A 9,775-nucleotide genomic window follows, 5' to 3' on the forward strand; every position below is an offset into this window, starting at 1 on the left:
TGTCTATGAACTTTAGCAAGGCCTTTTGTCAAGGTCACACAAGGCAGTCTAGTCTGGGAGTTTAGACTCCACAGTTTCCAGAGAAAGCTAGTTAAGTGGATACATTATTTCCTTTGACAACCCTCTACACTACCCACATAACCTAGCCTTCCATGTTTTCATCCAAGTTATCTACACAGGCAGTGGAGGTCCCAGTAGCGATCCCTGAGGAACAGCATTTGTCATGGACCTCCAGCCAGAAAAGTTCAATCGGCCACTATACTGTCTAGCAAACCAATTCTAAATCCAAATTTAAGTCACTGTAGAGCTCAAGCATCTTAATCTGGATGAGTCTCCCATGAGGGACATTGTCAAACATGTTACAGAAATCCGTATGGACAACATCGGTAGTTCTAGCCGGGGTCTGGACTCTGTGTTCAGAGTTCAAGTTGGAATGCTCACTGGTTGGTTAATGATCCAGAGTTCTGATCAGGTCAACAGGCACTGCGAAGTCCAGCAATCCCCACATTGCTGAACCATGAGTCAGGGGACATACAGGTGGGAGTCATAAAAGCTGGTGACCACCACCCCCCCGACCCCCCAAGCTCACCATAATTGGAGCTCTGTGCAAGTCTAGAAGTAGAAGCTGCAGGTGCTCCCTGGTCAAAGGTCATCAATAGTAGAGGTCAGTTCAGTCAAGGTCCAGTGGTTAGACCTGTGACTTGAGAGTCTTCACATAGAGTTCAGTGAAATACAGAGGAAGGCCAAAGGTCGAAGGCCAGAGTTTGGCATTTCAGGAGCTGATAGCCCAAAAGGTTGACTTTGCAAGCCTGAACTGGAGACTGGAGGTAGGAAGCCCAATGTCAGAAAGCTTGGGGTCAAGGAGTGGAGGCCACTTTCGTTTGAGCATTGTACATGCTATATTGGCACCAGAGTTTGTGGTGACACTTCTGGGTTACCCTTAGCACATCCTTGTGTGTCTTGGTTATTAACAAAAATGATGCATTTCACTGTATGTTTTGATGTACACATGACAAATCTGAATTTCCTAAATGCACTCCCATTGCAAGGTCACCTGGCCAGGCTTATTGCTGAGTACAAAATCCAGTATGGTCCCTCTAGTTGGATTATCCATAAATTCTTGGATGACCTAATATTCTAAATTCCTTGTGCCAGGAACAATTGGAAGTGTTGGTGTAGTTGAAGGCACCTACTTCAACAACCCTCCCCCTACTCTGCCTGCATATCAGTTCCTCTGCTGTAGTGGCAATGGGGTGGGTGTACATTAAGCTATAGTCTCCCCAAGTGACTTTACTTTCATTTCAGTTCTACCCATGCAGGCTCAGTGGATGAATGCTCTGTTGGTACTTTCCAGACGCATCTGTGATGTTGTTCAATAGTACTCCTCATCTGATTGCTTCCACCCCTAAAACATTGAACCATTAAACATCTAGTACTGCCTCTCTCTCCCAACCAAGACTCCAGTGGCCACAAAATTTATCCTCAAGCCAAGTTTCTACTACCCTTAAACTCTCCTTATTAAAAATAAACACTTCAATACTTTTCCACTGGGCATGTTACATTGTTTTCCTATCTATCCATCTTTATGGACTAGCTGCTCATGATATCTACTGTTCTTTTAATAACCACACTTACTGATCTTGTGCACTGGGCACCATCACCCTGCCAAAATATTACTCATTACAGAATAACATTATCTGCCTCCCACAGCCATCCTGCCAATTAAGAATTTAATCCTTGCCTCTATGAGGAGGTAATCTAAACAGACAAATTGTTAACCAAGGCACTGCAGAACCTGATTTCCTTACCACTTCAGCCCTGCATATATGGTCATAGAGCACTACAGTCTAGAAACAGGGCCTTCAGTCCATCTAATCCATGTTAAACTGCTATTCAGCTTAGTCCCACTGATCCGTACCTGGGCCATAGGCCTCCATACGGCTCCCATTCATGCGCTTATCCCAAATTTCTGTTAAATGTTGAAATAAAACTCACATCCACCACCTCGGATGGCAGGTTGTACCACATTCACCACCCTGTTAGTGAAGAAGTTCACCTTCAGGTCCTCCTTAATTTTTTTGACCTTTCACACTTAACCTATGACCTCTGGACCTAGTCTCACCTAGCCTCAGTGGAAATGGCCTACTTGCACTTACCTCATCTATAACCTTCATTATTTTGTATAGCTTTATCAAATCTCCCCCCAGGGAATAAAGTCCTAAGCAATTTAACCTTTCTGTTTAACTGAGGTAATAGCCCTGTAAATTATCTCCGTACTCTTTCCATGTTGATGCCTTTCCTGTGGCTCGGTGACCAGAACTGCATACCTTACTCCAAGTTAGGCTTCATCAACATCGTATGCCACTTCAAAATAACATCCCAACTCCTGACCTCAATACTTTGATTTATGAAGGCCAATGCGTCAACAGCTCTCTTTACAACCCTATCTACCTATAATGCCTATTTCAGTGAATTATGGATCTGTGTTTCCAGATCCCTCATTCTACCATACTCCCCAGAGCCCTACCGTTCACTGTGTAAGGTCCTACTCTAGTCTGTCCTTTATAACACATCACACTTGTCTACATTAAATTTCATCTGCAATTTTTCAGGCCACTTTTTCAGCTGGTCCAGATCCTACTGCAAGCTTTGATAGTCTTGCTTGCCCTATCCACCATGCCCTAATCTTGGTGCTATCTGCAAATTTACTGACCTAATTTACCACCTTATCATCCAGATCAGTGACATAGATGACAAACAATGATGGTGTGGCACTGATCTATCCGGCACACCAGTAGTCACAGGATTCCAGTCAGAGAGGCAACAATCTACTAACTTTTTCTGGGTCCTCGATGAAGCCAATGTGGAATTCAGGTTCCAATCTCATCCTGAGTGCCTTCTTGAAAAGACCCCATATGGGACTTTATCAAAGGCCTTGCTAAACTCCATGTAGTTGTCTATGTTGTTATTCGCTGCCTTTCCCTCAGTAGCATTCCTGGTAACCTCCTTGAAAAGCTGTATAATATTGGTTAGACATAACCTACCACACACATGTCTTCGATTTCCTCACTTGCAGACTCCAGCCAGTTCGGATTGGCAACAGCACCTACTCCACCATATCCATCAGCACAGGTGCACCACAAAGCTGTGTGCTTAGCCCCCTGCTCTACTCGCTTTACACATATGACTGTGTGGCTTAGCACAGCTCCTATGCCATATTCAAGTTTGCTGATGATACCACTGTCATAGCTTGAACCAATGGTGGAGATGAATCAGTATATAGGAGGGAGATTTAAAATCGGGTTGAGATGCCATAATAGCAACTTCTGACTCAATGTCAGCAAGACCAATGAGCTGACTGTTGTCTTCAGGAGAAGGAAATGGGATTTCCAAAAGGCAGTCCTCATTGGAGGATCAGAGGTAGATAGATTCGGCACCTTTCAATTCCGTAGTGTTATTATTTTGGAGGACCTGTCCTGGGCCCAGCAAGTAAATGCAATTATGAAGAAATCACAGCAGTACCTCTACTTTCTTAGGAGCTTGTGAAGATTTGGCACATCATCTTACGTTTGTAAAAACTTTCACATATTTCTATAGATGTGTACTGCAGAGAACATTCACTGGCAGCATCACAGACTGGTATGGAAACGCCAATGCCCTTGAACAGAAAATCCTGCAAAAAGTAGTAGATATGGCCTAGTCCATCACGAGTAAAACCCTTCCCACCATTGAGCACATCTACATGAAATGCAGTCACAGGACTGGGACATCCATTATCAGGGACCCCCACCATTCAGGTATGCTTTCTTCTCCACTGCCATCAGGAAGGTGGTACAGGAGCCTCAGAACACACACCACCAGGTTCAGGAATAGTTATCAACCATCTGGTTCTTGAACCAAAGTGGATACTTCATTTCCCCCATCACTGAAATCTTCCCACAACTTATTGGCTCTCTTTCAAGGGCACTTCATCTCATGTTCTTGATATTTATTGTTTGTTTATCATTATTACATATTTCTTTTTGTATTTGCACAGTTTGCTGAATACCAGAGTTGATTTGGTCTTTCTGTGATATTGTTTTGGTTAGTGTTCTATGGAGTTATTGAGTATGCCTGAAGACAATGAATCTCGGGGTTGTATATGGTGTCATATATGTACTTTGATAATACATTTACTTTACTTTGAAGTTTGAATAAAGCCATGCTGACTATGTTTAATCAGGCCATGCCTATCCAAATACTTGTATCTGGTCCCTTAGAATACTTAGAATAATGTAATACTCACTACTGATGTCTGACTCACCAGCCTATAATTTCCCATCTTATTCTTAGAACCTTAATTGAACAATATTAGCTATCCTCTGTCCTCTGGCACCGCAACTATGGCAAAAGATGTTTTCAATACCTGTTCTGGGTATCCTGCGATTTCTGCTGTAGCCTCTAAGGGGTGTAAGGGGACACCTTGTCAGACCCTGGGGATTTATCCACTCCAATTTGCTTCAAGATGGCAAACATCTCATCCTCCAATCCATATACAGTCCATGAATTCACTGATATTTTGCTGTAGTTCTGTAAATTATCTATCTCCTGACTAGATACAGATGCAAACTACTCATTTAATATCACCCCATCTCATTCTGTGTCATGCATAGATGACCACTCTGATCTGCGAGTGGATAAATTGTGTTCCCTGTTATCCTTTTGTTCTCAAAAATATCTACAGAAGCCCTTGGTATTTTCCTTCAATTTGTCTGCTTTCTTTTAGCCCTCCTGATTTCCCTCTTAAGTCTTTTGGAATTCTTTTACTCAAGTACCTAATTTGTTCCTTGCTGCCTATACCTGCGGTACCCCTTCTTGACCAGGGTCTCAATATCTTTCCAAAACAAAGTTCCATAAACCTATAGCTTTGCCTTTTATTCTGACAGGACTGAAAGGTCTCAATCCAAAACATTAACTGTTTACTCTTTTCCCGTAGATGCTACCTGGACTGCTGAGTTCCTCCAGCATTTTGTCTGTGTTGCTTGGATTTCCAGCATCTGCAGATCTTCTCATCTCTGTACTCTAAATATTTCATTTTTGAAGGCCTTCCACTCATCAAGCATCCCTTTACCAGAAAATAACCTATCCTAATTCAAATTTGCCAAATCATTTCTGATGCAATCTAAATTGGTCTTTCTCCAATTTAGAAGCTGAACTTCAGGACCAGAGCTGTCCTTTTCCATAATTTTCTGGATATTAGTGGAATCAGGATCACCAGATCTGAAGTGTTACCGGTACACATTTGTCATCTGCAAAATCTCTTTCCCTAATAAGATCTAGTATCACACTCTAAATGTGAACCTCTATATGTTTAGGAAACTTCTCTAATCACTTGAAAAAACATCACATCCAACCCTTTCACAGAATGGGAGCCCTTCTCAAAGTGGAAAGTTAAAATCACCTACTAACGCAACCTTATTTTTCTTGTAACTGCCTGCTAGCTCTCTCTCTACAAACTTGCTCTTCCAAATCCACTGACTACTGGGTTGTCTATAATATAATCCTATTAACCTGGTCATCCCTTTTTTATTTCTCACCTCCACCAAAATAGCCTTAGTAAACGAGACTTCCAATCTGTCTTGTCTGAGCATTTTCTCCAAAGAGTAATCCCACCCCTTCTCTAATCCACACCCCTCTCCCAGCAATTCTATCATGTCAAAGGCAACAGATTCCTGGAATACTGAGCTGCCTGTCCTGCCCCTCCTGCAAACAAGTCTCATTTGCCTACAATGTTATAATTTCACATGCAGATCCATGCTCTAAGATCGTCGGCCTTACTGATTCCTTACATCATGTCCTTTAGTTCGACCTTTCAATTTCTGTTTCTGTATGTGGGGTTAACAACCTGCTTCCCCAAAACCATTCCACTTTCTGCCCGAGAACTCTAGTTCCCACCCTCCTGCAACTCTAGTTTCACCACCCCAGAGTGTCACTAGCAATCCTTCCCACAAGGCTATTAGTTCCCCTGCAGTTCAGGTGCAAACTGTCCATCTGTTCTTGCTTCTCCAGGCTTGAATACTTGAAATCACAGTGAGCAAACCAGTTCTGAATTGTCTTAGTGCTTTCTTCTCACCAACTATCAGTGACAGAAATCACTGCTTTTTGGACATAAACAGACACAATTGACTTTGAACATAAATACTTGCAACTGACGCTATTTAAAATGTGTTCACTCTCAGCACCGTGTAGTGTCTAATGGCCACTATTGCCCACGACTGATGCTAGTTAGCAGCACAGTCTTCTGCCCAAATTAAGTGACACAGTGTCCCAAATAAATGAAGGGAATTCTGGCTACTTCCTTAAATAGTCTTTATTCTTTAAGAGTTGGCTCAAATAAGCAGCTGCTCTAATTAAATGATGGATCAATTAACCTGAATCCACTGTATATGATACCTTAACAGCTTATTTCCATACTTCCCCTTCCAACAAATGAGGATAAGGGATTCAACGAACACTGCTTACTTGTAAGAAAGATTAATTGGCAAAAATTTTCGGAAAACTATTTGTGCATTGCAACAGGATCTAAGATTAACTATACCGATTGGGACTCATTTATCCCACATCTTAATCACAACACAAAATCTCTATCGCAGCTTAAAACACACTTCAGCCATTTAGTGTTAAATATCATTGTCACCTTTATTCAAATGTTCTTAATTTTAAAATTCATTACAGTATTCACTTTCGGACAGTGCTATTGAAAAAGTTGTTTAAAGACATCAAAGGGTGAGTCTTATTGTCAGATAAAATGTATTGTTTTAACAATTAAAATGACATTGTGTAGATTCACCCATTGTGTTAATTTTTACCTAACACATGAAATGTTTCCTGACTGTCTACGTTAAAAGCCATGACTGGGTTAACCAAAATAGTGCAAAGTAATTTCGTTCAAAAATCTAGACACTTTAGATTATATTGAGTCAATTCTGGTCCAATTGTTCAAGAATGGAGAAAATTAAGAAACTCCATTCTCCTGTCTCAGGGAGACAGATACCAGCTGCATTTTGATAACTCACTATGTTCCAATCCCATGTATCTACTTCCACATAGATTCACTCAGTTATTCCTGGATGTTTTATTGCCTGAGCCCTGCAAGCACAGGAAGGGAGAAACCATTTCATCTCAGGCTCGGTTTGAATTATGTGCAGAATGCAATGTATTTAACAAGATGCACTTGAGCAAGCAACGTTAGATTCCTTGCCAAGATATTCACTAATTTTAAAAATGGCAATAGAAAATACCAGTTAGATCAAAAGTCAGATGGTGTATCAATCAGTGGAACCTGGATAGAGTCAAGTGCAGTAGCTAGTGTTTCTTGGCAAAACGGGCTGTCTGCACCTTCTGGGTTGTGTATAATGTTAAAATTTGTTGATGTACTCTGCCACTGAGACGTATTGGTTGAGAAGAGTTTTTCCACACTTCCTCTTTGAACCAGTAGGCAGAGAATGTGTACAGCAGGAGTCCCCAACCTTTTTTTGCACCATGGACCGGTTCAATATTGACAATATTCTTGCGGACCAACCGATGGGGGTGGAGTGGGGGGGGGGTGTTCAAGTTCAACAGTGCGTGACAGGGAATGAGGAAAGCTGCAGCTAACTCATATCGTTTCATATTGCCAAATCATATCGTTTCCTCGTGGCCCGGTGGCACATGCTTTGTGGCCTGGTGGTTGGGGATAACTGGTGTACAGTATCAAAGCCACACTCTTCATTTGCATTAAATGATTGGAAGAAATAATACAGGAATTACCATTCTGAATTCAAGATTCAACAATAGAGACCGCCACATCATCTTATGGGAACATTATTCCAAATAATTCTTCCTTTAAATGTCTACAATGCAGAATGCTGCAGATATGTCGAATTCAATATCACTTTGTTCACTGAGGTACCTTTAATGCCAATATTCATGTTTCCACCTACTAAATTTCTACAGACTAAGGTACTATCACTTCAATAATCCACCTGGAATATTTCCTCTTAAAGTGTGAGGACCTGCCAATTGGAGTTTTATCAATGATTCTGGGACTCGAAGGTTGGGGGCTTATTATCCCTCATCAGTACACAAGCATCTTATTCAAAACCTGAAGGAGCACATAGGAATTAGAATGGAGAGAACACTGTCGATGCTGGAATCTCAAGCTGCAGAAACAATCCTTTTGCTCCAGTGATGCAGCTTGACCCACTGACTTCCACCAGCTGTTTTATTTTTGGCAAGGAATGTTAAAGTGAAAATCTGAATCAACCATTAAGTATCTACTTTAACTTTGCCATGATCTTTATTGCAGTTTTATAAAGGTTTGGTTAGGCTGCAGCTGGAGTATTACATACAGTTCTGCTCTCTACACTATAGGGAGGAAGTTGATGCCTTAGAGAGGGTACGGGGGGGGGGGCGGTGGGCGTGGTTTAACCAGCCTGTTTTAAACGGGTTGTTTTCTCTGGAGCGCCGGACACTGAGTAGAGATCTGACAGAGCTTTACAACATTATGAGAAGGAAACATAGAGTGGACAGAGCGTATCTATTCTCAGGGTTGAAATGTCTAATACCAATGGGCATGCATTGAAGGTGAGAGGGGGTAGGTTCAAAGGGGATGTGAGGTTAAGTTTTTACTCAGAATCATGGATGCTTGGAATGCACCTCCTGGTGTGATGGTAGAGGCCAATACATTGGAGGCTTTTTAGAGATGTTTGACAATCTTATATATTGCCATCCTGCATCTTTGGAGTATAGAAGGTAGAGGCATGACCTCACAGAATTTTACAAAATCGTAAGGAGTATGGATAATGGTCTTATAATGTGAAAGGTCATAGTCTTTTCCTCAAGGCCAGGGAGTACAAATGAGAGGGCACAAAAATAAGAAAAGGGGAGAGATTTGAAAGAGACAGAGAACATAAAACATTACATCATAGCACAGGCCCTTCAGCCCACAATGTTGTGCCAAACTTTCAACCTACTACAAGATCAATCTAACTCTTCACTTCAACAAAGTCCATTATTTTCCTGTGACCACCTGCCTATCTAAAAGCTTCTTAAATGCTTCTATGATAACTGACTCTACAATGCCCACAGCGTTCTTTGTGTACAAAAACTTGCCTCTGACATCCCCCAATCATCTTAAAATTATGCTCCTACGTGGTAACCATTTTCACCTTGGGAAAAAGTCTCTGGCTGTCCACCTGATCTATACCTCTTATTATCTTGTACATCTCTATCAAACAACCTATCATCCTCCTTCACTCCAAAGAGAAAAGCCCCTGCTCTTTCAGCCTTTGCTCATAAGATATGCTCTCTAGTCCAAGCATCATTCTGGTAAATCTCCTTTGCAGCCTCTCTAAAGCTTCAACATCCCTCCTACAATGAGGTAACCAGAACTGAACCTGCAGCATTACTTCACAGCTCTCGAACTCAATTCCCCTGACTAATGAATCCCAACACATCATACATAGAACATAGAAGAGCAAAGCACAGGAACAGACCATTTTTATGTTGTGCCAAACCAGCTAAAACATCAAAAAACACCCAAACACTAATCCTTCCTACCTACACCATAACCATATCCCTCCATCTTCCTTACATTTGTAAGAATCTTTTAGTAGTAAGATTGTGTCTTTAGTGGACCTATAGGTTAAGATCACAACTTCCTACATCATGAATTCAAGATTGTTTAACGTTAATTCCAGCATACAAGTGTAAAAGAGAACAAAATAATTGTTGCTTAAGTCAGCTAATTGTTAAT

The sequence above is a fragment of the Mobula hypostoma genome, chromosome 10 (genome assembly GCF_963921235.1).
Source record: "Mobula hypostoma chromosome 10, sMobHyp1.1, whole genome shotgun sequence".
NCBI classification, from domain to species: Eukaryota; Metazoa; Chordata; class Chondrichthyes; order Myliobatiformes; family Myliobatidae; genus Mobula; species Mobula hypostoma.